Source organism: Coenobita brevimanus, chromosome 16 (genome assembly GCF_032717465.1).
Source record: "Coenobita brevimanus isolate Jiangsu-jjx chromosome 16, ASM3271746v2, whole genome shotgun sequence".
NCBI classification, from domain to species: domain Eukaryota; kingdom Metazoa; phylum Arthropoda; class Malacostraca; order Decapoda; family Coenobitidae; genus Coenobita; species Coenobita brevimanus.
In genome coordinates, this window is record NC_136969.1 from 7,476,792 (window position 1) to 7,502,009 (window position 25,218).

The window sequence follows — 25,218 nt, forward strand, 5'->3', positions numbered from 1 at the left end:
TATATATATATATATATATATATATATATCACTAATAATTGGTTAAATAAAGAACTGGTCTCATTTTTCTTTATAAGAGAGAGACACGGACAGGGCATGATAACCTGTTGACCTACAGATTTTTAGAGGACTTGAATGGGGTGTAAAGAGAATATAAGCCAATACCGTGTTTTGTGAGGTCAGAGTGGGGAGCTATAAACGCGTTAGCGGCAGACATAGAAAACGCCTTGTACGCACACACACACACACACACACACACACACACACACACACACACACACACACACACACACACACACACGCATTTACGTGCGCGCGTGCGTAAATATTGGACATTGGATTACATATCCTCAACAGCAACAAAATGATACTTCAAACTGCTCACTAATTTTAAAGGCAGTACTCCGAAGTCTAGGCACCTTACGTAACATCCTCAGAGCAAACAAAATGAATGGGTCATCAAAGATAGCTTGATTTTTTTCTTCAGTGTTTGTAAGTGCAATACAGTTCAAAGTAGGTGACATTACGTATACTAAGCACCAGAATACCAATGAATTAGCACAGGAATCTTGAACTGTTCAATATTACCAACCGCTTGTCGTCAAGCAGGTTCATAAAGGATCCTTGCCATGCCCAGTTGATTAATCATATGCGATAGGTTAACCTCAAGTTTTGGAGACACATTGTTGGCCTATACGATTTTCTTACCGGGAGATATTCATGTGCAGTACAAGTAACCCCTGACCAAAACCCTCACCAACACTCATACCATTAGCAGCACCCAACCATGGCCACACTTGTATCCACACTCTCACCAACACCCTCACCCACACCTACGCCCGCATCCACACCCACACCCACGCCCACACAAATATCCATGCCAACGAACCACACCCACACCACCCACACCCACAATCCATACCCATACTCACACCCGCATCCATGTCCACTTACATATCCATGCCAGCGAACCATACCCACATCACCCACACCTACACCCACATTCACACGTATACTCACATCCACAACCATACCCACACCCACACCAACACCCACACCCACAGCCCCAGCCATACTCCACAACCACAGTGACACCCACATTCCACCCACATCCACGCCACATCCACAACCACACTTACATCCATACCCACATACACGCAACAGCCACAACCACTCTCACACCCATACCCACATCCACACCACAGCCACAACCACAGCCACAAACACATCACATGCACACACTCACAGCCACAAACTCATTCACACTTAACCACACCCACACCAACATCCTTAGGTTCACCCTCTCCAACACCTTCGTCCCCACTCACTCTCAAACCCTCAGCCGCACCCACTGACACGCTCATACCCCCTCCCCCTTCACCAGCACCCTTGCCATCACCAACACCCTTGCCATCACTCACATCCACACTCACACACGCAGCCACACCTACACCAAAAGCCGTAGCCACAACCATACCCACACCTACCACCATACTCACATCCACATCCACACCATATCTCACCCTGACCCTCGCATCCACATCTACACCACATCTCACCCTGAACCTCACCCTGACCTTCACATCCACATCCACACCACATCTCACCCTGAACCTCGCCCTCATCCTCACCCTCACCCTCACGAGCGCACTCACCCAGACCCACAATCACACCCACAATCACACCCACACTCACACCAACACCCACACCCATACCAACAACCACGCTATCATCCATCCCTTTTCCACAGACCCTAACGAAGCAGCAACACTACTTTTTTTTTTTCTGCGATTTACCGACTTCCAGCTGGTTGTAGCAACACTGATGACATAAATTACTGCATTTTATACGAATCTACCCTTACCAACCCACGTATACTCAACAGTAACTGCTGGAGAAGGCTTATCGATTAGACGAGCGTCTTTAACTCGCTCGTGGTCCGGACAACAATAGCATTCTGTTCAAGCTAGCGACAGGAAATTTTACTGCTGATTAATCCTTGTGGTCTAAGTGTTTTTATTGACACCCTTAACCTTTTAAATATTGCATTATTTTACTTCTCATATTTTGCTATATGCCAGTTTGGTGAGTCATCGAGGGTAACAGAGCACATTAATTTTTTCCTTAACATGTCTATAATAATATGCTGATAGCACTAATGAAATTATTATTATTATTTTTTTTATCGTCCCACCAAAGAGATTACTGAAGATCGTTTGAAACCCTTTCATTACAAAGGCCTTTCCCATGCTAAACATAGGCCTCAATAGATAGTAAAAATGAAACAGCATGACGTCATGGCGCTGAAATGGTTAACGTCTGTTTCTCGGTGTATGTTGAATAGATAAGTATTTATAATCTTAGGGTCGTATTCTCAAGAACTGAAAAGGCTTTGTGACTTTTCTTGCTTTTCAGTATCTCAGACACAGTACTGTAATATTTTCTTGTTTGTCATTATAACATCAACATACACGGCACACTTAATATTGAAGGTAATGTTGACATGGAATACGTGAAAAATTAAATTGTAAGAGATGAAGTGTTAAAGAGAACTTTCTAGAGCATGCACGAGAATACGGCCCTCAGACATAATTGTGCGTGCCTCCTTTTGACCCACCTGGAAACAGTGAGTTTTCCTCCTTCTTTATGTTCATATGCTCTAAGAACCCAACGGGCTTACAACTTCTTTACAAGCTGCCCTAGCCATCTCAGAGAACAAGATTATACTGATATATATATATATATATATATATATATATATATATATATATATATATATATATATATATATATATATTGTTACATAGCCTATGATTTCATCATCTTTTGTGTAATTTTAACGCACAGTTGCTGCATGTTTGATCACGAGCGTGTTCTGCCTCAGTCCCCCCTTTCTACCGTTATAGTAGAGTAAGTCGTTCTCTCTGTTATTCCGAGCGGGATTTTCAGCTTTTTGTCCCCACGGCTTCATTTGCGCGTCCTTCTTACAAGTTGTATCAAGCTCTGCTGGCCCCTATATAATGAGCTCAGTCTCTGCATCATTGCCACTTAGATCTGCTCCTCATTTTGTTCACATCTCTGTCCTCCCCTGTACAGATATTATTATTGTGAGTGCTCAAGAAATCTCCAAACATCTAGCAGCTGTGTGTAATTTGAGCATAAGTGTTATTGCATTTTTTCTTGTCCTGTGTAGCATAAGGTTAATTCTTAGGCCTAGTGAGGTTTTTGATTAATGTTGGGTTTTATGTCAGTCATTTTTGATAATAGTTTGTATCTGTAATAATTTATCTGGCATTCACTGAGTATTATCTGGTATCTCATTTTATCAGGGCTGACTTAGATAAATTTACTCTTGCTAATTTCGTGTTAATAGAGGCTATTGCAGTTAACCATATATTTAACCTGTTTATTTGCCATTACATTATCCTTATGAGTCCTGAATGTTTTGTTGTTAGTTTGAGCATTAAACTTTAACTTGTAATTTTACCTAACTCTTTTGTTTTGAACCTGGAACTTTACGGGACAGTAGTGATTTTTAGTATTCTCACTTTAAGTGTACATTATCTTTCTCTGTTCCGTAACATAAATTTGGCGACCTCATATCAGGATATTCAGGATATTATCATGAGGATATTGCTTGATATTTTGTGACTTACTTATTAATTATGTTTACTATTACTACACTTGATGAAGCCAAAGATTTTTTGTCAAATGTGCAAACAGTGTGTGATGTAGAAAACAGAACAAAGAATGAACTTAAGCTTGTTGCTCAACAATTGGGAATTGCTGTTCGCTCTCATCATTCTAAAGATCAAATTGTTGACATGATTAATGAAAGCTTGTTTAATGTAACTCCTCGAAATGAGCAAACGCAGATTGAATTAGCTAAGTTACAGCTAGCCCTGCAGGAAGCTCAGGCTAAGGAGGCGGAGTCTCGTGCTAAGGAAGCGGAGGCCCGTTCTAAGGAGGCTGAGGCACAAGTTGAAATTGCTAGGATTCAGGCAGACCATGAGTATCGCATGAAACAAGGTGGAACTGGATCACCTAGCTCTGATGATTTTGATGTGGCTAAAAATGTTAAACTTGTCCCTCCTTTTAATGAATCTGATTTAACAAAGTATTTTCAGTTGTTTGAGAGGGTAGCTACAGGTTTTAATTGGCCTAAGGAGTATTGGCCAGTACTCCTTCAAACTGTTCTCACCAGTAAAGCTCAAGTAACTTATGCATCTTTGCCTCAGGATCAGTCTGATAATTATGATGTAGTTAAGAGCTTGATTCTTAAGGCCTATGAGCTTGTTCCTGAAGCTTATAGAGTAAAATTTAGGACAACTTACAAGCAAGATAAGCAATCCCATGTTGAGTATGCAAAAATCAAAGAAGATCTGTTAGAGCAGTGGTTAAATTCAAAGAATGTGGATTCTGATTTTGACAAATTTAAGCAGATGATTTTGCTGGAGGACTTCAAAAGGTGTATTTATAAAGATGTAAGCCTATATCTTGATGAGAGAAGAATAGATAATTTGTCTGATGCTGCAGTTTTAGCTGATGAATATGTTCTCACTCACAAGAGATATTCTAAAGAAAAAGGGAAAGCTGAGAATAAGTACGTTGCCTCTACTCAGAGTACAGGTAACAGGAAAGAGAATAAAGATGATGTTTCTCAGGAAGTAAATACCAGCTTCACCTCTAGATTTCAGAAAAGTAAATGTACTTATTGTAGTAAGCTTGGTCATACTACGGAGAAATGTTTCAGGAGACAGCGTGATGTGAACAAAAAGGAGTCTTTAAATATTCATTCAATTGGTCTAGTGTCCACTCTTGAGAGTTCCCAGAATTCTTTAACTGAGTTAACTGAACCTGCTTTGAGGGGTAACTTAAATTCTCATGATGGAGCTCCTCTTTTGAGCAGTAACGTGGGTGACACTCTCAAGAGTTCATGTGCTAATTTCCTGTCTGATGGTTTTGTCAGTCCTCTGGACAGTAATGACAGGAAATCGGAGTTAAAATATATCGTGATACAGGTGCTTGCCAATCCCTTATGCTGACCAGTGTTCTAGGCTCTAATGTTAATTCCTCTGATGAAACTGTAATCTTACAAGGTGTAGGGAATAATTATTTCTCTGTCCCTCTGTGCAGAGTGAATTTAGAGTCTGGTTTTGTTAATGGTTCCGTTATGGTTGGGTTGGTCGAGACACTCCCAATGTCAGGTGTAACTTTCTTACTTGGAAATGATATTGGTGGAAGTCAAGTGTGTCCAGCTCCTCAGTTGTCTAGTGAGCCAGTGGCTGTGTCCCAGGATTGTGATGTCCCTGATGTGTTCCCTGCATGTGCTGTCAGTAGGGCTAAGTCTAAAGTTACTGGTGATTTAGAGGATAATGATGATGATGATGTTATCCTAGCTGACACTTTTCTTGCTAATTTGGACCACTCACCAGATGAGGCAGTACCCCGTAGTGTTGATAATTTGTCTCGTCAAGAGTTGGTTGAGTTGCAGGTTGCTGACCCTGAGTTGAAAGGTCTAGCTAACTCTGCTTACAGTGAAGAAGAGTCAGCCGGTGCTTCTACTTGTTATTATGTAAAGTCAGGAGTACTTATGAGGAAGTGGAGACCCCCAACAGCATCAGCCGACTGTGAATGGGAGGTTGTACATCAGAAGTTGTCATCCCTCGTGTTTGTAGGCAGGATATCATTCGAGTGGCTCATGATTCCAGTTTGGCAGGACACCTTGGAGTGAGGAAGACTGTGGCACGCATTTTGAAACACTTCTACTGGCCAGGTATCTTCAGGGATGTTTCCTGGTATTGTAAGTCTTGTCACACCTGTCAAGTTGTGGGGAAGTGTAATCAGACCGAAAAGGTTGCACCTCTAGTTCCCATTCCTCCTTTTGAGGCGCCTTTCACCCGTGTGTTGGTGGATATTGTGGGCCCTCTTCCTAAGACTTCTTCAGGATTTTCTTATGTGCTGACCCTGATTGATATGGCTACTCGTTATCCTGAAGCCATTCCACTTAGAAATATCTCAGCAAAGAACGTGGTTAAGGAAATGCTAGGGTTCTTCACAAAGTTTGGTCTGCCCAAGGACATACAGTCAGACCGGGGAAGTAATTTCATGTCAAATGTTTTCAATCAGTCTCTGAAAGAGTTGGGCATCACCCAGATCACGTCTTCAGCTTACCATCCCCAGACCCAAGGAGCGTTGGAGAGATATCATCAAACACTCAAATCGATGCTCAAGAAATACAGTTTGGAACATCAGAACGACTGGGATAAAGGTCTTCCATTCGTTGTGTTTGCCGCAAGAGAATCTCCAAATGAATCACTGGGCTTCTCACCTTTTGAACTACTGTTTGGCCATGAAGTAAGGGGACCCCTTAAGTTACTCAAGGAATGCTGGCTGTCGGAGGAAGATGACGTCAACCTGCTGGAGTATGTGATGAAGTTCAAAGAACGGCTGTCCACTGCTTTACAGCTGGCGAGAGAGAATTTAGGAGCTGCTCAGGAGAAGATGAAGACTTGGTATGATAAGAAGTCCAGGTTACGCCACTTTCAGCCAGGAGATCAGGTTTTGATTCTGCTACCAGTTCATGGGCAACCTCTTCAAGCCAAGTTTAGTGGTCCTTATTTCATGGAGAAGAAACTCAGTGATGTCAACTATGTCATCGCCACACCAGATCGTAGAAAGAGCAAGCAACTATGTCACATCAACATGCTAAAGTTATATCACAGGCGGGACGAAAATAATCCAGTCTGCACTGTAGCTGTTCCACCCGAGTCTGCAAGTGAAGCTCTCCCATGCAGTATGAGCCTGAGTGATAGTTTGGGGAAGAATCCTGATATCATGAATGATCTCCAGACTAAGCTTTCTCATCTACCTCCCAAGGAAAGGCAGGAGTTTTCGGCATTACTGCAGGAGTACCCGCAAGTGTTCCGTGCTACTCCAGGAAGAACCACTGTGTTGATGCATGATGTCAATGTTGGAGACGCAAAGCCAGTTAAATTGCCTCCTTACCGTGTGAACCCAGTGAAAGTTCCTCTTATCCAGAAGGAGCTTGGCTACCTGTTGGACCACAAGATGATTGAGCCCTGTCAGAGCGAGTGGAGTTCTCCTGTCACTCTAGTCCCTAAGCCAGGTGGGTCACAGAGGCTTTGCATTGACTACAGACGTGTTAATCAGATAACCAAACAGACACTTACCCTCTCCCTCGCGTGGAAGATTGCATAGACAAGATCGGAAAGGCTAGGTACATAAGCAAGTTTGATTTGTTAAAGGGATACTGGCAAGTACCTATGACTGAACGTGCTAGGGAGATCTCATGTTTTGTAACACTAGGAAAGGCTTTTGCATGTTCTGTAATGCCGTATGGTATGAAGAATGCACCAGCCACATTTCAGAAGCTCATGAATGTTGTAACAGAGGGTTTGGCAGGGTGTGTTGTTTATATTGATGATGTATTAATCTTCAGTGACAACTGGAAAGATCACCTATGCCATGTCAGTAAATTTCTTGAGCGTTTGGTTCATGCTAATCTTGTAGCTAATTTATCAAAGTGTGAGTTTGGTCAAGCTAAAGTTCAGTACCTTGGGTATGTAATTGGTGATGGACATGTTGCACCACCAGGAGCTAAGGTTCAGGTTATAAGTGATCTTTCCAGACCTAAAAGTAGGAAGGAGGTACAAAGATTTTTGGGAATGGTAGGTTATTACAGGAGATTTGTTCTTAACTTTTCTATTCTTGTATCACCACTTACAGACCTACTGAAAAAGGGAGTTAAATTTGTCTGGACCGATAACTGTGAATCCTCTTTCAACAAACTTAAAGCTATTCTATTAAGTCAGCCAGTGCTCGCTACTCCAAATTTTGCTAAGCCTTTTAAGATGGCTGTTGATGCAAGTGATACAGGAGCTGGGGCTGTTTTGCTGCAAGAGGATGATCAGGGTATTGAACACCCTGTATCTTACTACAGTAAGAAGTTCACTCCACCTCAAAAGAACTACTCCACTATTGAGAAAGAGCTTTTGGCCTTGATTTTGGGTTTACAGCATTTTTCATTTTATTTGTGTTCTGGTTTTGACCCCATAGTCATTTATACCGATGATACCCCACTGAAATTCCTTAGTAAGTTTAAAGATAAAAATCAGAGATTGACAAGATGGAGTCTACTTCTTCAGGAGTATTCATTAGACATACAACATGTCAAGGGGAAAGAAAATGTTATTGCAGATTGCTTATCTAGACTTTAGACAGATTGTTTTAGAGTAGTAAGAAATTTCCTTTGTAAATTTCTTTTTCTTTGTGGGGAGGTGTTACATAGCCTATGATTTCATCATCTTTTGTGTAATTTTAACGCACAGTTGCTGCATGTTTGATCACGAGCGTGTTCTGCCTCAGTCCCCCCCTTCTACCGTTATAGTAGAGTAAGTCGTTCTCTCTGTTATTCCGAGCGGGATTTTCAGCTTTTTGTCCCCGCGGCTTCATTTGCGCGTCCTTCTTACAAGTTGTATCAAGCTCTGCTGGCCCCTATATAATGAGCTCAGTCTCTGCATCATTGCCACTTAGATCTGCTCCTCATTTTGTTCACATCTCTGTCCTCCCCTGTACAGATATTATTATTGTGAGTGCTCAAGAAATCTCCAAACATCTAGCAGCTGTGTGTAATTTGAGTATAAGTGTTATTGCATTTTTTCTTGTCCTGTGTAGCATAAGGTTAATTCTTAGGCCTAGTGAGGTTTTTGATTAATGTTGGGTTTTATGTCAGTCATTTTTGATAATAGTTTGTATCTGTAATAATTTATCTGGCATTCACTGAGTATTATCTGGTATCTCATTTTATCAGGGCTGACTTAGATAAATTTACTCTTGCTAATTTCGTGTTAATAGAGGCTATTGCAGTTAACCATATATTTAACCTGTTTATTTGCCATTACATTATCCTTATGAGTCCTGAATGTTTTGTTGTTAGTTTGAGCATTAAACTTTAACTTGTAATTTTACCTAACTCTTTTGTTTTGAACCTGGAACTTTACGGGACAGTAGTGATTTTTAGTATTCTCACTTTAAGTGTACATTATCTTTCTCTGTTCCGTAACAATATATATATATATATATATATATATATATATATATATATATATATATATATATAACTCTAGTATTCTATTCTAGGTGGTACCCGATTATTGCCGTCGACTGATGGTTTAAAGCACCCTGCCGTTCTTAATCTTTTCGTTCGTAGTCAGAACAAGTCTAATATTCTTCTCGGACCAAATATATACAAATTTGTTTAATTAACAGTGAGTCATATCAGCCTATGGAAAGTTTAATAAAGTTCATGCAGACGTTAAGCTACTCAGAGTCACAAAATTCAGTTTAAATCCTCTTTTTTTTTTTTTTCCCCTAACTCAGTGTCCAATACCTTAATTTTTAGCACAGTCTAAAAAGATCCATAATTTACACTCACTCTGCCTAACTTTCTCTTGATTCCTTCCCAAGCCTCACGCCTCCAGACTCAGCCACGGATTACCTTACTCAAGGGTGTCTATAGATTAGGTTTGAAAAAGCCTATTTTTTTCCCCTCATATACCCTGGCTCAGGTAGCTAGCTCATTACTTATCATTATCCTTTTCAGTACGATGACGTTGTGCACTGGTTTGTTCCCGATATTTTCATATGATTTTATTCGCCATAGGAATAACTCCTCTCCTGCATAGAATTAAAGCATGTGCTGGTAGCAAACCTATAAGGAAAGTGTATTATCACAGTAAAACAGTTATTCCCATCCCTGATTTATACAGTGCATTAAGAATTAGCATGCCGTACTTACTACCGCCCCGCTTCAGCCAACCAAAACTGCAGACTTACCTGCGGGAGCAGAAAGGTGAGGTTAGTTAGCACAGGTAAATGTAAATAAGTGATAGTATGATTGGCTGTGGCTGTCGAGTGTGTAATGCTACATGACTAAAGGTACTGTAAGGTACTATAGAATTTACTGTGTTACTTTGGGGTGAAGGGTTAAGGGGGAGTTTTTTTTTTTTTTTTACGTGAGGAAGAAGGAACCAAAGGCCGCGAGCCCGCAAAATTGTTCCTTCTAAGAGAAAAACAAAATATAAGAGGGAGCCAAATTCAAGATCCTAGAGCCTTAAAAAGTGTACCAGACTTATGCCTTTATTTTAGGTGTTTACGAATAAATATACAGACATAAACAGGCAGACAAGGATATAGACACGTAAGCAAATACAAAAACAGCCAGAGAGAGAGAGAGAGAGAGCACAGTATGCAGGCGATCCTCATTCAGTAATTTTATACTGTCCATTTTATGAGAAGATACAACAAAACTTTGGTAATATGATTCTTTGCCTTGCATGGCATATTCCAGACGACCAGCAGAAGGGAACGTTGTGTTAGAGTGCATTTGGATTTACTACAGTTCATAATTTTGTAATCAAATTTTTGTGGGTGGCAATGTATACTTGTAGTAAAACTGAAGTGTGCTGTCGCTGACACAATTAGTGCTAAACGTAAAAATTACATAAATTCTGGAAGACCTTAACATGCTTTATTACTAATCCCCATTCTTGTAAACTTTCACACACTCTGCTAATAGTGTTCGTCACACGCCCTAACCTAATCTCTCCTATGTAACTCATTCCTAACTTAAGTTGTCATATTTTATTCTTGCCATATACAGACACACTCATCTTAGAACTTTTCGAACTGGAAGGACTACCTTTATGTATAGTTTTCAGTAGCTCGTTCTGTATGCGAGCCCTTTCATAAGTGTAAAAATAATCTTATGATACCATGAATACTCTAAAATAATATGTCATCGTATTGGAAGGGCTAATCTGTGTCCACTGATAAATGTTATGCTCACAAAATGCAAAAATATTGGAGATTTGCATCCCTGGGGAGCAAGAGCCTAAATGGCGAAGGTAAATGTGTGGAGTGGTGGTATAAATCTACTAAAGGTCACATCTAATCATACGCCATTGATCCAACTCATCATCATAAACTCAAGCTTACTGTATTTTCAAAGTGCACTTGGTGTGGAAAGCTTTCAGCACCGTATCAGATGGTTATTTGATATTGTTGAGGTTCAAATGTTCAGGGTTATATACCAAAAATGAGAAACATGGTTGGCATTCTTTTTCTCATAATTCCAAACTTTTTTTTTTTTCGATGTTTTTGTTCGTGGTACTGGTGCTGGCTTTCTCATTCCTCATAACAACACTCGTTGTCAAAACTTCATTTTTTTTTCCAGGCCGATTGAGCTGAAACCTATCACACGGGGACACATGCATAAGACAAGCGCCACTGACAGCAAAATTATGTGGCCAGTGGAGAGCTGTCGACAGAAAGTTGTATCCCGACAAGATCCATCCGTCTCCTTACACACTGTTCGTCGCTGCACAGAACTCCGCCCATTTTCTCAGTCAGAACAACAACTATATTCATTCTTGTTATGATGTGTTTTATTACATTATAATTAACTTTCCATTATCTTTTTCAATATAATTCTGTTCTTTTATTGGTTTCTGAAGTATAGCATATATAACTGAAAGTGGTAATGATACTGATGTGTCATTTGATCCTTTTGTTTATAAGAGAGGCTCACATGTGAAGGCAACATGGAAGGCAACAAGTCATATTTATGGTCGATCAAAGTGATTTTGTGTGTGTGTGTGTGTGTATGTGTGTGAATTCGTGCACACCATTTTCCTACAGAATTTATGCTTTTTGTCGCTGTCCAGCGAGCGCCATCTGTTGTGGCCAAGGTAAACTAACCTTGGCTGAGGCAAACAGTGAAAAACCGAGCAGAGTTCGATAAGAAGAAAAAATAAAGCCAGATATTGTATGTAAAGCCCCAAGTAATACACAACACATATATATATATATATATATATATATATATATATATATATATATATATATATATATATATATATATATATATATGTATTTTTTCATGCAAAGAAGAAGGAACCAAAGACCAGGAGCCCGAATATTGTTCCCTCCAAGACAAAAGAAGAAAAAATGACAACAGGGAGCCAATTTCAAGTTTAGCTTACTTCGAGATGCCCGGACACATTGCGTGTGAAAAACTGTAGATCACAGGCAGCAGGAAACACAGACGGAGGGAGACAGGTCCAGAGATGACCCGTTGCACAACAGAAAGGACCGAAATCATCTGTCAATTCCCACACCAAAGAGATAGACAGAAAAGGGACGAGAGCCTGCTGCAGGACGGGCACCACATGCCCACCGTAGTGGTGGAGGGATGTAAGGAGACAGCCCAGAGGAGCAACGATCACCGAAGCAGCGACAGAAAAGACAATGATGCAACAGTGCAACAAAGAGACAGAAGCTGAAGGGAGCCAGCAAGAGGAGGAGAACCAATGAAACAAAAAGTCCTTGACTCCACCATGCTGAGAAGAGCAGCATGTGAGGAGCATCCCCATCAAAGGGAAGTTGTACTCTAAACGGGGGTGAATAAAACTCGTATATAAAATCAACAACTGTGCTAGGGTAAGAAAACAAAGACAAATCCCGAGAGAATGAATCCCAAAGTATGTTTAAAGGTGATGCAGGATTGCATTGGATATTGTTAAAAAATGGAGGGTACTTCTGTGGAAGATTATGTCGGATTAATAGATGTATGAACTGAGTTTTTGATGCATAAAAAACAACAAGACCACCTTCACCCCAGTCAGAGACACGAGCCAAGTCAGAAATCAGGTGTGCCACAGCGTCATCCCTTGTTTGTTGAAGTAATTGCTGAGATGGACACTGCGGGAAGCGAATGGAAAGGTGGAGGGCATAGTCACCAGCGCAAGAGTAGATAGGGTGAGATGTACAGCTTAGAAGGTCACTGATGAATAAAAGGAAGTGAGCTGGTGATAGGACAGAGCCATGAGCAACATCACTATTATCAGCTCCAGAAAAAAAATCACGGCCGTCTACAACAGCAGCTCTAGAACGACTAGAAAGGAAACAAGATATGAAGGTACAGATAGGACAGAAACCGTAAGAGGGCAGTTTGGAAAATAATGATTTATGCCAGACTCGATCAAAAGCCTTTGAGATGTCAAGTGCAACGGTAAAGATGTCGCCAGAGTCCCGAAAGGAGGAAAACCAGGAGTCTGAAAGGTATGTGAGAAGATCGCCAGTGGAGCGTCCCTGGAGGAACTCATACTGAAGGTCAGAAAGAAGACTGTGATAGGAAAGATGCTTTAATATATATTTGCTAAGAGTAGACTAATAAATTTTTGAAACACAGGATGTTAAAGCAACTGGGCGATAGTTAGAGGGATGGGTATGGTCACCCTTCTTTGGGACAGGCTGCCATTCTGTGGTGCTACTGGCTTTAAATCTACGAACTGATGGCCTGTGTTTATACACGTACTTGACATAGTACTTCGATACACCTTTCTCAAATTTTCGATGTAAATCCTTAATGATATTACGGTATAAAGATTAAAAATCAGCGTGAAACCATTAAAAGACGGCTACAGAACCACTCAGTGCTAGAACAACCATCCCAGTAAAACTGCGTGTTCTGCTTAGCGTCGAATGCGGTTATGAAGGGGGCGAAGTTGATTTGAACGTCCCTTCTGTTTGTTGATACATACGAGTATACTTTATAGGGAGAAAAGTATGTTTTCCTACAAGGGGAAAGAATACAAGAAGGCACTGAGAAATGTCATGCATTTGTTCACAGAAGCTGCCTTTTTTTAATGCGTTCCCGCTGGACTTTGTCAATGGTACTCATCGAGTTGTCGATCAACTACACAACCTCCTCCATCTCCCTTCTGATACATTCGGGTTTTCACATTCAGATCTGCTGTTAAAGAATGAGTGTAATGAGAGAAAAGTGTTAAATAATGGTCTTGGAAGATAAAGTAATAAGCTATTCTAGAATGACACCTTTGATAGAAGCACCCATGTCTCATAATTTGTAAGGAAAAATAAAAAATTATTTATGGGGTAGGCGTTCACCCTGGGGCACGACCTTTGAGAGCCTTTCCATGTTTTTAACTGGGCACCAACGAAATTCTAACAATATTCAAAAATTCGTGTTCTTAGGTAATAATAATAATAAAAAAAACTGGCCGTGACAAACTGTTTTAGGTGGGACACCCGATGGCCACCCCGACCCCCGTGAGAGGCGGTCCTTGGAGGTCCCACAGTTGCCTGAAACCTGGCCTGGGGAATGTCTACCACCGTGCAGAATTTCGTTTTTCAAACACTCCTAACATAAGGCCTGAACCTAACTCCTCACAAAAGCTCAGTAACTCAATGAAGGAGTGACTTATTTAGGGACAAGCACAATATTTACTCGCCCTTGTGGGTGTGGTGAAAAGGAAACTATTCTGACAAGAGGTGCAAAAATGTGAAAAAAAAGCGTGGAAAAAAAGTGTGGACAGATGAGGGATAAAAGTATAAGAATAATAGGTAATGATGGAAGAAGCAGATGGAAAGAAATTTTGAACGGCTGCTGAACTGTACCAGTTAAAAGAATGGTGTCGGCAGGTGTGACTCTCACTAACCTAAAGAATGCTAGGAAATGGCTGAAAAATGTGAAAGTATCAGCTGATGATGATATATACAGAGGTACGAGTAATCAAGGGGGAGATCCCACGCTTTGAATGAAGTGTTTCTAGCGATATATGAGATAGATTCATTGTGGGAATCTCTACCAGTTGAGCTGAAGAAGTCTGTGATGGTGTCCGTGTAAAAAAAAAACAAAAAAAACAGAGGGGGGAGGGGAATCGAATTGAGTGGAAAAATGATCATGATATAAAAGATTTGGGTGGAGTAGGAAAGGTATATGGAAGAATGATCATAGATTTAAAGTAATTAATACTCAAGAAGATCTGGAAAGTGATGAACCGGGAGGTTTTATGAGTGGTGAAGATATGTCGATAAAATGCATGCACTGTGACAGATAGTGAAACATTTAGAAAGGATTGTAAGATACCGTAAGTATGGCATCTACAGATCCAGATAAAGCATACAAAGTAAATGGAGAGGGTTTATTGAAGATCTTGCCCATGTAAGGTGTAAGGGTAAAACTGATGAATTCTGTTTTGAGATTTTAGGATGGTAGTGAAGCTTGTTTAAGAAAATGCTGTTTTCAAAGTGAGTAGTTTAACATAAGTGGTCCACAAAGGCAATGCTCTGTGGTATTCCAAAAGTTGTACAATATATATTGATAGATATATAGATAGATATAGATAGATAGATAGATAGATACAGATATATATAAATCTATCTGTCTATCTATCTATCTATCTATATATCTATATATCTATATATCTATATATCTATCTATCTATCTATCTATCTATCTATCTATATATATATATATATATATATATATATATATATATATATATATATATATATATATATATATATATATATATATATATATATATATATATATATATATATATATATATATATATATATACATGTGTGTGTGTGTGTGTGTGTGTGTGTGTGTGTGTGTGTGTATTAACAGATGATACTGCACTGGTGACTGATTCAGAGGAGAGATTGAGACAGTTGGTACAGGAGTTTGGAAGCGTGTGTGAAAGGAGGAAATTGAAAGTAAATGAGAATAAGAGTAAAGTAATGAAGTGTACGAGGTTGGTAGATGGTAGGAGGATGAATATAGTTCTGAATGGTGAGTTGCTTGAGGAGGTAGAGTGTTTTAAATATTTAGGATCACATGTTGCTGCGGATGGAAGAATAGATGCAGAAGTAAGTTTAGGATGAATGAAGTAGGTAAGGTGCTGGAAGGAATGCAAAAAGTGTTTAGATGTTGTTCGCTTAGAATGGATGTAAAGAGAAGGCTGTTTGAGGGTGTTGTGGTACCGACTGCGTTATATGGGGCTGAAACATGAAATATGGGTGTAGCAGAGGGGAAAAGTTTGAATGTAATAGAGATGAGGTGTCTGAGGAGTGTGTGTGGAGTGACGCGTATGGATCGAGTGCGAAATGATGAAGTGCGAAGGAGAACCGGAGTTGTTCGGGAGATGGCTGGTAGAGTTGAGTAGAGGGTGTTGCGATGGTTTGGGCATATGGAGAGAATGGATAATGAGCGATTGGTGAAAAAGATAACTAGATCTGATGTGAGAGGTGTAAGGCTGAGAGGGAGACCACGAATAGGAAGGATGGACAGTGTGAAGAGAGAGCTGGATGCGAGAGGGATGTCTGTTGAGCAAGGAAGAGTGGTTGTGCATGATAGAAATAAATGGAGAGAAAGTGAATGAATAAATGATACCGCAGCCCTGAGGGGATATTCTCCCGCATTTGGTCTGATCAGCTAGTCAGGACAGGTGTGGGTAAGGGGATGGGTCTATAATGATCTGGCAAGGGTAAACCAGCTCTGCTGTCGGGCCCTGCTGCGGATGTCATTGATTACACTGCGCAGTTGACCCTTGTGTGGTGTGGTGCGGTGAGGATCTGTCCGTTCTGCCCTCTGGGGCTAAGATGCGAATGAATGAGTTTAAGTGGATGAGTAAATGGGGAGTGTGTCGTCCTGTCTTGGCTACCTCCCTTTCCTTGAGGGAAGCAGCCTAGGTATATGGATAGATAGATATGTATCATCTCATCTCATCAGCCGTTTGAGTGTCCACTGCAGGACCGGCCTATCCCGACCGAAGTGGGGACGATACAGCCAATGTATCTCTACCAAGTAGCCTAGGCTGTCTGGTAGAAACTGTATGTAGGATGAGAAGTGCTTGTAAGTGTAATTGTTGTGTTGGAGTGGCTTTGGATATATGTGTAGTCTGTGAACCAAGTGTAATCGGCTCGTGGAAGCCGACTGGGTGCAAACATACTGTACAGTATGCGACACTGGTTCAACCAAAGCACCCCTTGTGTCCACGAATGCAGTACGTGGCCAGAAGAACGCTCCCAAAGTTTATTACCCAGGCGGGGCGCAAACCCTCGTTCTTTAGTGTACGAAAACGCACACTTTACCACTGTACCACAGAGGCTCCATATATATATATATATATATATATATATATATATATATATATATATATATATATATATATATATATATATATATATATATATATATATATATATATATATATATATATATATATATATATATATATGTATATATATATATATATATATATATATATATATATATATATATATATATATATATATATATATATATATATATATATATATATAGATATATATATATATATATATATACCTAGGCTGCTTCCCCCAAGGAAAGGGAGGTAGCCGATACAGGACGACACACTCCCCATTTACTCATCCATTCAAACACATTCATTTGCATCTTAGCCCCAAAGGGGAGAACGGACAGATCCTCACCGCACCACACCGCACAAGGGTCAACTGTGCAATGCAATCGGTGACATCCGCAGCAGGGCCCAACAGCAGAGCTGGTTTACCTCTGCCACATCATAACAGACCCATCCCCTTACCCACACCTGACCTGACTAGCTGATCAGACCAAATGCAGGAGAATATCCCCTCAGGGCTGCGTCATCACTTATTCATACACAATATCTCTCCATTTACTTCTGTCACGCACAGCCACTCTTCTTTGCTCAACAGACATCCCTCTCGCATCCAGCGCTCTCCTCACACTGTCCATCCATCCTATTCATAGTCTTCCTCTCAGCCTTACACCTCTCACATCAGATCTAGTTATCTTTTTCACCAATCGCTCATTATCCATTCTCTCCATATGCCCAAACCATCGCAACACCCTCTTCTCAACTCTACCAGCCATCTCCCGAACAACTCCAGTTCTCCTTCGCACTTCATCATGTCGCACTAGATCCATACGCGTCACTCCACACATACTCCGCAGACACATCATCTCCATTACATTCAAACTTTTCCTCTCTGCTACACCCATATTCCATGTTTCAGCCCCATATAATGCAGTCGGTACCACAACACCCTCATACAGCCTTCTCTTTACATCCATTCTAAGTGAACGACATCTAAACACTTTTTTCATTCCTCCAAGCACCTTTCCCACTTCACTTATTCTAAACTTCACTTCTGCATCTATTTTTCCATCCACAGCAACATATGACCCTAGATATTTAAAACACTCTACCTCCTCAAGTAACTCGCCATTCAAAACTATATTCATCCCCCTACCATCTACCAACCTTGTACACTTCATCACTTTACTCTTATTCTCATTTACTTTCAATTTCCTCCTTTCACACACCCTTCCAAACTCCTGTACCAACTGTCTCAATCTCTCCTCTGAATCAGCCACCAGTGCAGTATCATCTGCAACCAGCAGCTGCTTCAGATTCCACTCTCCACCATCAACATTCACTAGACTCAGACCTCCACCTAAAACTCTTGCATTCACCTCCCTTCCAACACCATCCATGTAAATATTAAACAACCAAGGCGACATCACACATCCCTGTCGCAGCCCCACTCTCACGGGAAACCAATCACTCACAGCATTTCCCATTCTTACACATGCTCTACTATTTACATAAAAACTTTTCACCCCCTTTAGTAACCTACCATTAAGTCCATACAATCTTAAAACAGTCCACAAAGCCTCCCTATCAATTCTATCATACGCTTTCTCTAAATCCATAAATGCCCATAACACATTCTTGCCTTTCGCTAAATACTTTTCACACACTTGTCTCAGAGCAAACACCTGGTCCACGCATCCCCTCCCTCTCCTAAAGCCACATTGCTCATCACCAATCACTCCCTCTGTACCCTCTCTAACTCTCATAATTAACACTCTACCATACACCTTACCTACAACACTCAACAGACTTATACCCCTAAAGCTAGTACATTCATACTTATCACCCTTGCCTTTATACAACGGGACCACACAAGCACTTGCCCAGTCAATTGGCACCGTACCTTTCACAAAGCACACATTCAACATTCTTACTTACCAGTCAACAATAGTCACTCCACCACCCTTCAGGCATTCCACAGCACACCCATCCATACCTGCAGCCTTCCCTGTTTTCATCTCCTTTACTGCCTTCTCCACTTCCTCCTTCGTGATCAAAGAATCATTCAACTCTCCCAGCACATTTATTCCTTGCACACTTCCATCTGCCACAATCTCAGCCACCCTTTCCTCCTCTATATTTAACAATCTTTCAAAATACTCTGCCCATCTCTTCCTTACTGCATCCATCTCAATTAACATCCTTCCATCCTCTGCTTTTACTCGTTCTTCCTTCCCAGACTCTCCCTTTCGTACCCTTTTCACCTCCTTCCAAAACATTTCCTTATTCTGTTGAAAATCCTCTGTCAGCCGCCTACCCCACCTCTCATCTGCTGCCACTTTAGCATCACGCACAGCCCTTCTCGCCCTATTCCTCTTTTCCTTATACCTTTCATATGACATCTCATCCTTCCTCTGCAGCCACACTTCATATGCACGGCTCTTCTCAGCCACAGCCATACTTACTTCCTCGCACCACCATTCACTTCCTTTTCTTACACCACCACCCACACGTCTCACACCACACACCTCTTATGCATACCCCACCTCAGCACTCTTAAACAACTGCCATTCCTCCTTCACACTGCCATTTTCCCGATCTTTCACTGCGTTCCACTCATCTTTCAATTTCTCCTGATACTCTATCTTTTTCTCTCTTTTATCCAACTCACTCACTTTCAAAACCTCCCTGCCACACCTAACCCTCCTAGCTCTCACCCATCTCTTACCTGCTCTTAACTTTCCCTCCACCAGGTAGTGGTCAGACATACCTCCACCCTCCCCTCTCAGAACTCTCACATCCAACAATCTTCCCATTACATTCCTAGACACAACCACATAGTCCATCAAAGCTCTATCAACAACCCTTCCACCCTCCTGTCTCACCCATGTATACTTATAAATATCTTTCTTCTCAAACAGCGTATTTCCAATCACCATCTCTCTCTCTACACACATCGCTATCATTCGTTCCCCATTTTCATTTCTTCCAGGCACACCATGCATACCAACTACACCTTCAACTGCTACATTTCCCACTCTAGCATTCAGATCTCCCATTATTACCACATTCACAATCGTTTCAAAACTCTGCAGACACTCATCAACATCATTCCAGAAAGACTCCCTCTCTTGTTCATCCCTTTCACTACCAGGCCCTGATGCACTCACAAACACCCACAACTCACGTTCAAATTTCGCTTTCACCCACATCAGTCTCGATGACACCTCCTTCCATTCAATCACACACTGCTGTACTTCTGGACTCACTAACGAGGCCACACCTTCTCTTGCCCTCCCTCTATCAACACCTGACAATCATCCATTCACACTTCCAAACATAGACTCACCCTTCCCTTTCATCTTCGTTTCACTCAAAGCTAACACATCCAACTTTCCTCTCACAAACATTCTCTCAATCTCCCCCCTTTTAGCCTCAATCGTACTACATCCACGCACATTCATAGACCCAATCTTCAGGGTACGGGGATAACTCCATCCCACATCCCTTTCTCTGGCCTGTCTCTTTTTAGGAACTTAAGAAACAGAGGAGGGGGTCCCTAGCCCCTTCACTCCGCCCCTTTTAGTCGCCTTTTACGACACGCAGGGAATACGGTGGCGGTATTCTTCCTAACACAACCTGGCCGCAGAGTAGTAGTACCACCCCATAGTGCGGCCAGATTGTGTCCCCCCAAGCCACGTATATAATTTGTTGTTATTATTATTATATTTGTGAAATTCTGTGATCGAAAGGTGAGGGTTTGAATTTTAGTAGTATAAGGTTATTGGAGAGACTGAATCATAACCCAGTGGCACAGAGTACTTTAAAAAAATGACTCTAGAATATGTTATATTTATGTCGTATACTCATTCCATATGGCCTCAAAATGATCATAAAATTGGCCAAAATGCAAAATTTTCTTGGTGGAGGAGGGGGGCTTACGCGCCCTCCCGAACCCCCCAGCTGTACGGGCTCACTGCCCTCGCCAAAGTCATGGGCTGCACAGTTAAAAAGATAACCCCCCCCTTGTCAACTTTCTGGGTACTCCACTGCAATTAAGTATGCTTGCAACCAGTCGGCTTGCGCGGGCCGATTACACTTGTTTCACAGACTAAACACACATCCAAAGCCACTCCAACACTACAATTGCATTTAACAAGCACTTCTCACCCTACATACAATCTCTACCAGACAGCCTAAGCCACTTGGCAGAGATGCATAGGTTGTATCGTCCCCACTTCGGTCGGGATAGGTCGGTCCTGCAGTGGATACTCAAACGGCTGATGATGATGATGATGATGATATATATATATATATATATATATATATATATATATATATATATATATATATATATATATATATATATATATATATAGAGAGAGAGAGAGAGAGAGAGAGAGAGAGAGAGAGAGAGAGAGAGACAGATGGACAGATTGATAGGTAAACAGACAGATGGCGTTGTGAAAAAGGTAAAAACACAAATAATGGAAAGGGGAATGCTAAGAACAATGAGTGATGATGGGTGGAGTTTTTTAAACCTGATATGTGCTGATTGCTGTTCTGCTGGTTAATATTGAACGGGAACTGTGCCGATTGGTGACGAGTTACTGAGAGAGAAGGTATTCCATGTGTGATGTTCTGGTGAATGAAATGAGCTGATGTGATGAGAGAGTTCAAGTAACTGGGTGTAGTGCTAGAAAAGACGGTGAAATGTGCAAAGGAAGTGGGCAGTAAAGTGACATGGTTGGTGCCATGATGACCCTGATACGAAACCAATATCTAATCGTGGCAGCTGTATGAGTACTGCATGTAATACCCATATTATCCTATTGGCGAAAGACTTTGGTGTGACATGAAATATAAGAAGAATAGAAGCGGTGGAGATGGGGTTCTAGAGAAACATTTGTCGAGTTCGGATTATGGAAAGAGTGAGAAATAATGTGGTTAGTGAAAGATGTGTAGCAAGAGTACCAAGATAACGGGGTTGAAGAGAGGGTGCTAAGATGATGCAATTATAGAGAGGGAATAAGTAAAAATAGGGTGGCTAGAAGGACATATGTGATATGTGTCTTTGGTGGTGGAAAGAATTGTAGTAGCTAAGTAGAAAGCGGACAAATAAGGTAAATGTGTGTGTGAGAAAATAAAGGTATGGGAGATGATGATGGCAGACAGTGATTGCAGCAGGTTAAATGAAGTTTGTATGAAGAAGTGTATCATAATGCTTTGGCCCTTATATATATATATATATATATATATATATATATTTTTTTTTTTTTTTTTTTTTTTTTTTTTCTCTCAGAGAAAGGAGAAATGGATAGAATGTGTTTCATCGTAGAAGTAAGATAGTCAAAGAATTTTTGATAGAATTAGGGGATAAGTAAACAGCACAGATATATTTAGTCACAGAATGACAGGAAAGCCGAAGCCAGAGTGTAGAGAATTCAGACGAATCAAGTTCAAGAACACGAGAGCAAGATAAGTTGTTGCGTACATATACACAACAGCCACCTTTGGCTTTGAGCTGAGTATAGAGGAAGTAGGAGGATACAGAAAAGGGTTTGCTGTCAGTTGCTTCTGACAGCTGAGTCTCGGTTAGAAAGAGAAGTGAGGCTAAGAAGAGGAGAGGTGATGTTCAACAGAGAGAAAGTTAGAGGAAAGGCCGCAATTGTTGCAGAAATGAAGAAGAAATGAGTCAGACAGTGGTTCCAGGCAACTCATAGAGTCGTCACTGGGAGAGGGGTGGATGGTGGGGGTATCTGTTGTCCCCACCCCTGGGGACTCCGAGGCAAGGTCAATGTGCCCATTTTTCTGTTAATTTAGAAAAGGAAGTGTAGTGTGTACGTGCGTGTAGTTTGGTGTAGACAGTTAGAGAAACCTGTATAAGAGAGCATGAGGGCCTATTTTCTGTGTTAAAAACACTGAAAAAGTTTAGCAAATGGGGATGGTTGGGAACTAGTCCCGAGGGCTGATGAAACTGGAGCCTGATATTGAGTGATTAATACTCCAATAACTAATTTTCAAGGGGAACTATCTAGGTCGATGTTCATTCAGTGGCATAGGCTTTGGATATTATTTATAATTTGCACTTGAAGTCAATAATTAACTTGCTTCTGCCTCGCTGTAGTTGACTTTCAATTATAATCTGGCATCACCCATAGCTGTCATCATAAATATATTCATATTACAACATCCTTGGTATATTTTAAAATGACTTTGAAGGGATACAAGTGCATATTCATCTGGAATGACAATATCCAATGTCTTGTTCTGATCGGCCATAGAGAATGCGAACCATGGGGAGGGATATGGCTGAGACTCAACAGATGTCATCACATGCGCTGGCGAAGTGACCAAGCTTAATTGGATCAATGGATAATTAATCAGTGGCAGAAGGAAGAGGCTCCATTATTTCCATTATTCTTTTCACCAAAAGCATTATGTTCTCCTTTAGTGGTATATATATATATATATATATATATATATATATATATATATATATATATATATATATATATATATATATATATATATATATATATATATATATATATATATATACTGTATATCTATCTATCTATCTATCTATCTATATATATACAGGTATATATATATATATATATATATATATATATATCTATATATATATATATATATATATATATATATACAGTATATATATATATACAGTATATATGTATATATATATATATATATATATATATATATATATATATATATATATATATATATATATATATACAGTATATAACGGCCATACCACGTTGAGTACACCGCTTCCCGTCCGATCAGCGAAGTTAAGCAATGTTGGGTCTGGTTAGTACTTGGATGGGCGACCGCCTGGAAACACCAGATGCTGTTGGCATAACGTTCTCCCTACGTGTCAAGTGGGGTTGGTGGAGGATTAGTGCCCCTCCCTGTAAAACAATTAACTCTAAGCCCTTGGCCACCCCGTTTGGGATACATGGTGTCTGGCAATGAATGATGAATGAATATATATATGACCCTCGTCAGGTTGACTCTGTCTAACTGATGGTTATAAAGCTATAAGAGAAGTGTTAACTTATGAAGCTGAGCCAGGATTCCTCAGACATGAATGATGAGTGATTGGGTGCGTTGCCTACTTCGCTGGATATGCCTTTGACGAGTTTACCTTCTGTTATAATAAGTTTTTTGCCCTGCAGTTTGGACACAAACTCACTCCAACTGTAAGTGGTAAAAAAAGGTGGCATAAGAATGATGATGACGATGATGATTTTTCCGACGTATTGGAAAGGCCTCATGAAGGTTCATTTAACACGGCGATCACAAATTCAAATTAACAGACTGTATAATATTAAACTCCTCCATTTCGAAAGGTTCTTCCTACATTTTATAAAATCACTCGGAGTTCGTAAGAATACGAATACTTTCACTGCAGATTAGAAAGTATCGTCCTTGTTGAATAAAGTCGTGCGAAGTCAGGAAGGGAAAAAATTCAAGGGATCATATTCTTAGAAAAAGTACACACACACACACACACACACACACACACACACACACACACACACACACACACACACACACACACACACACACACACACACATTTACTTACTTTAAGCTGTCATTCTGCTACAGAAGACGACGGAAACTATATTCATTAGTTTCTCAGTCTTTGGTGCTAATGTGTCACTGTGCAAACCAATTCTGGATCCACAAACCTTGCCACACAGTTGGCATGTCAAGTCTGGGTTGCTGGGAGAACTCTGTTTTGATTGTACTTCCATTGCCTATGCTCTTCTCTTGCCAGGTTCCGAGCTTTTTCTAGATGAATGGTCCCTTTGCTGCAGAGGGCTCTCCAGTGTTTTCTGCCAGAGGCATTGATTTCAAGATCTTCTGATATGGTGTTGCATTTCTTCAGGGTTGTCGTTATGTGATATTTATAATTATCTCTTCTTTTTTTCCCCTCGGTTGCAGCGAGTTGGCCATATAAAACCTGGTGAGGAAGGCGATGCTCAGGCATGTGGAACACTTGTCCGATCTATCTGTGCTGTTTTTTACCCAGCATGATTTATATGCTGGTTGACTTTGCCCGGTGAAGAACTTGTGAGTGAGGGACTTTATCCCCCCATGTGAGTCCTAGGATGAGCTGTGAGCATCGGATGTAAAAAGACTAAAAGTTGTTTGATGTGGCGCTGGTA

General features: G+C 40.6%; 1 non-coding gene across 1 annotated transcript; it reads left to right on the plus strand.

Moving 5' to 3' along the window:
• Positions 1 to 23,782: 23,782 nt before the first annotated feature.
• Positions 23,783 to 23,901, plus strand: LOC145391095 (5S ribosomal RNA). Its single transcript, XR_013895784.1, has one exon. It is a non-coding gene; the product is annotated as a 5S ribosomal RNA (ribosomal RNA).
• The last annotated feature ends 1,317 nt before the right edge of the window (positions 23,902 to 25,218 follow it).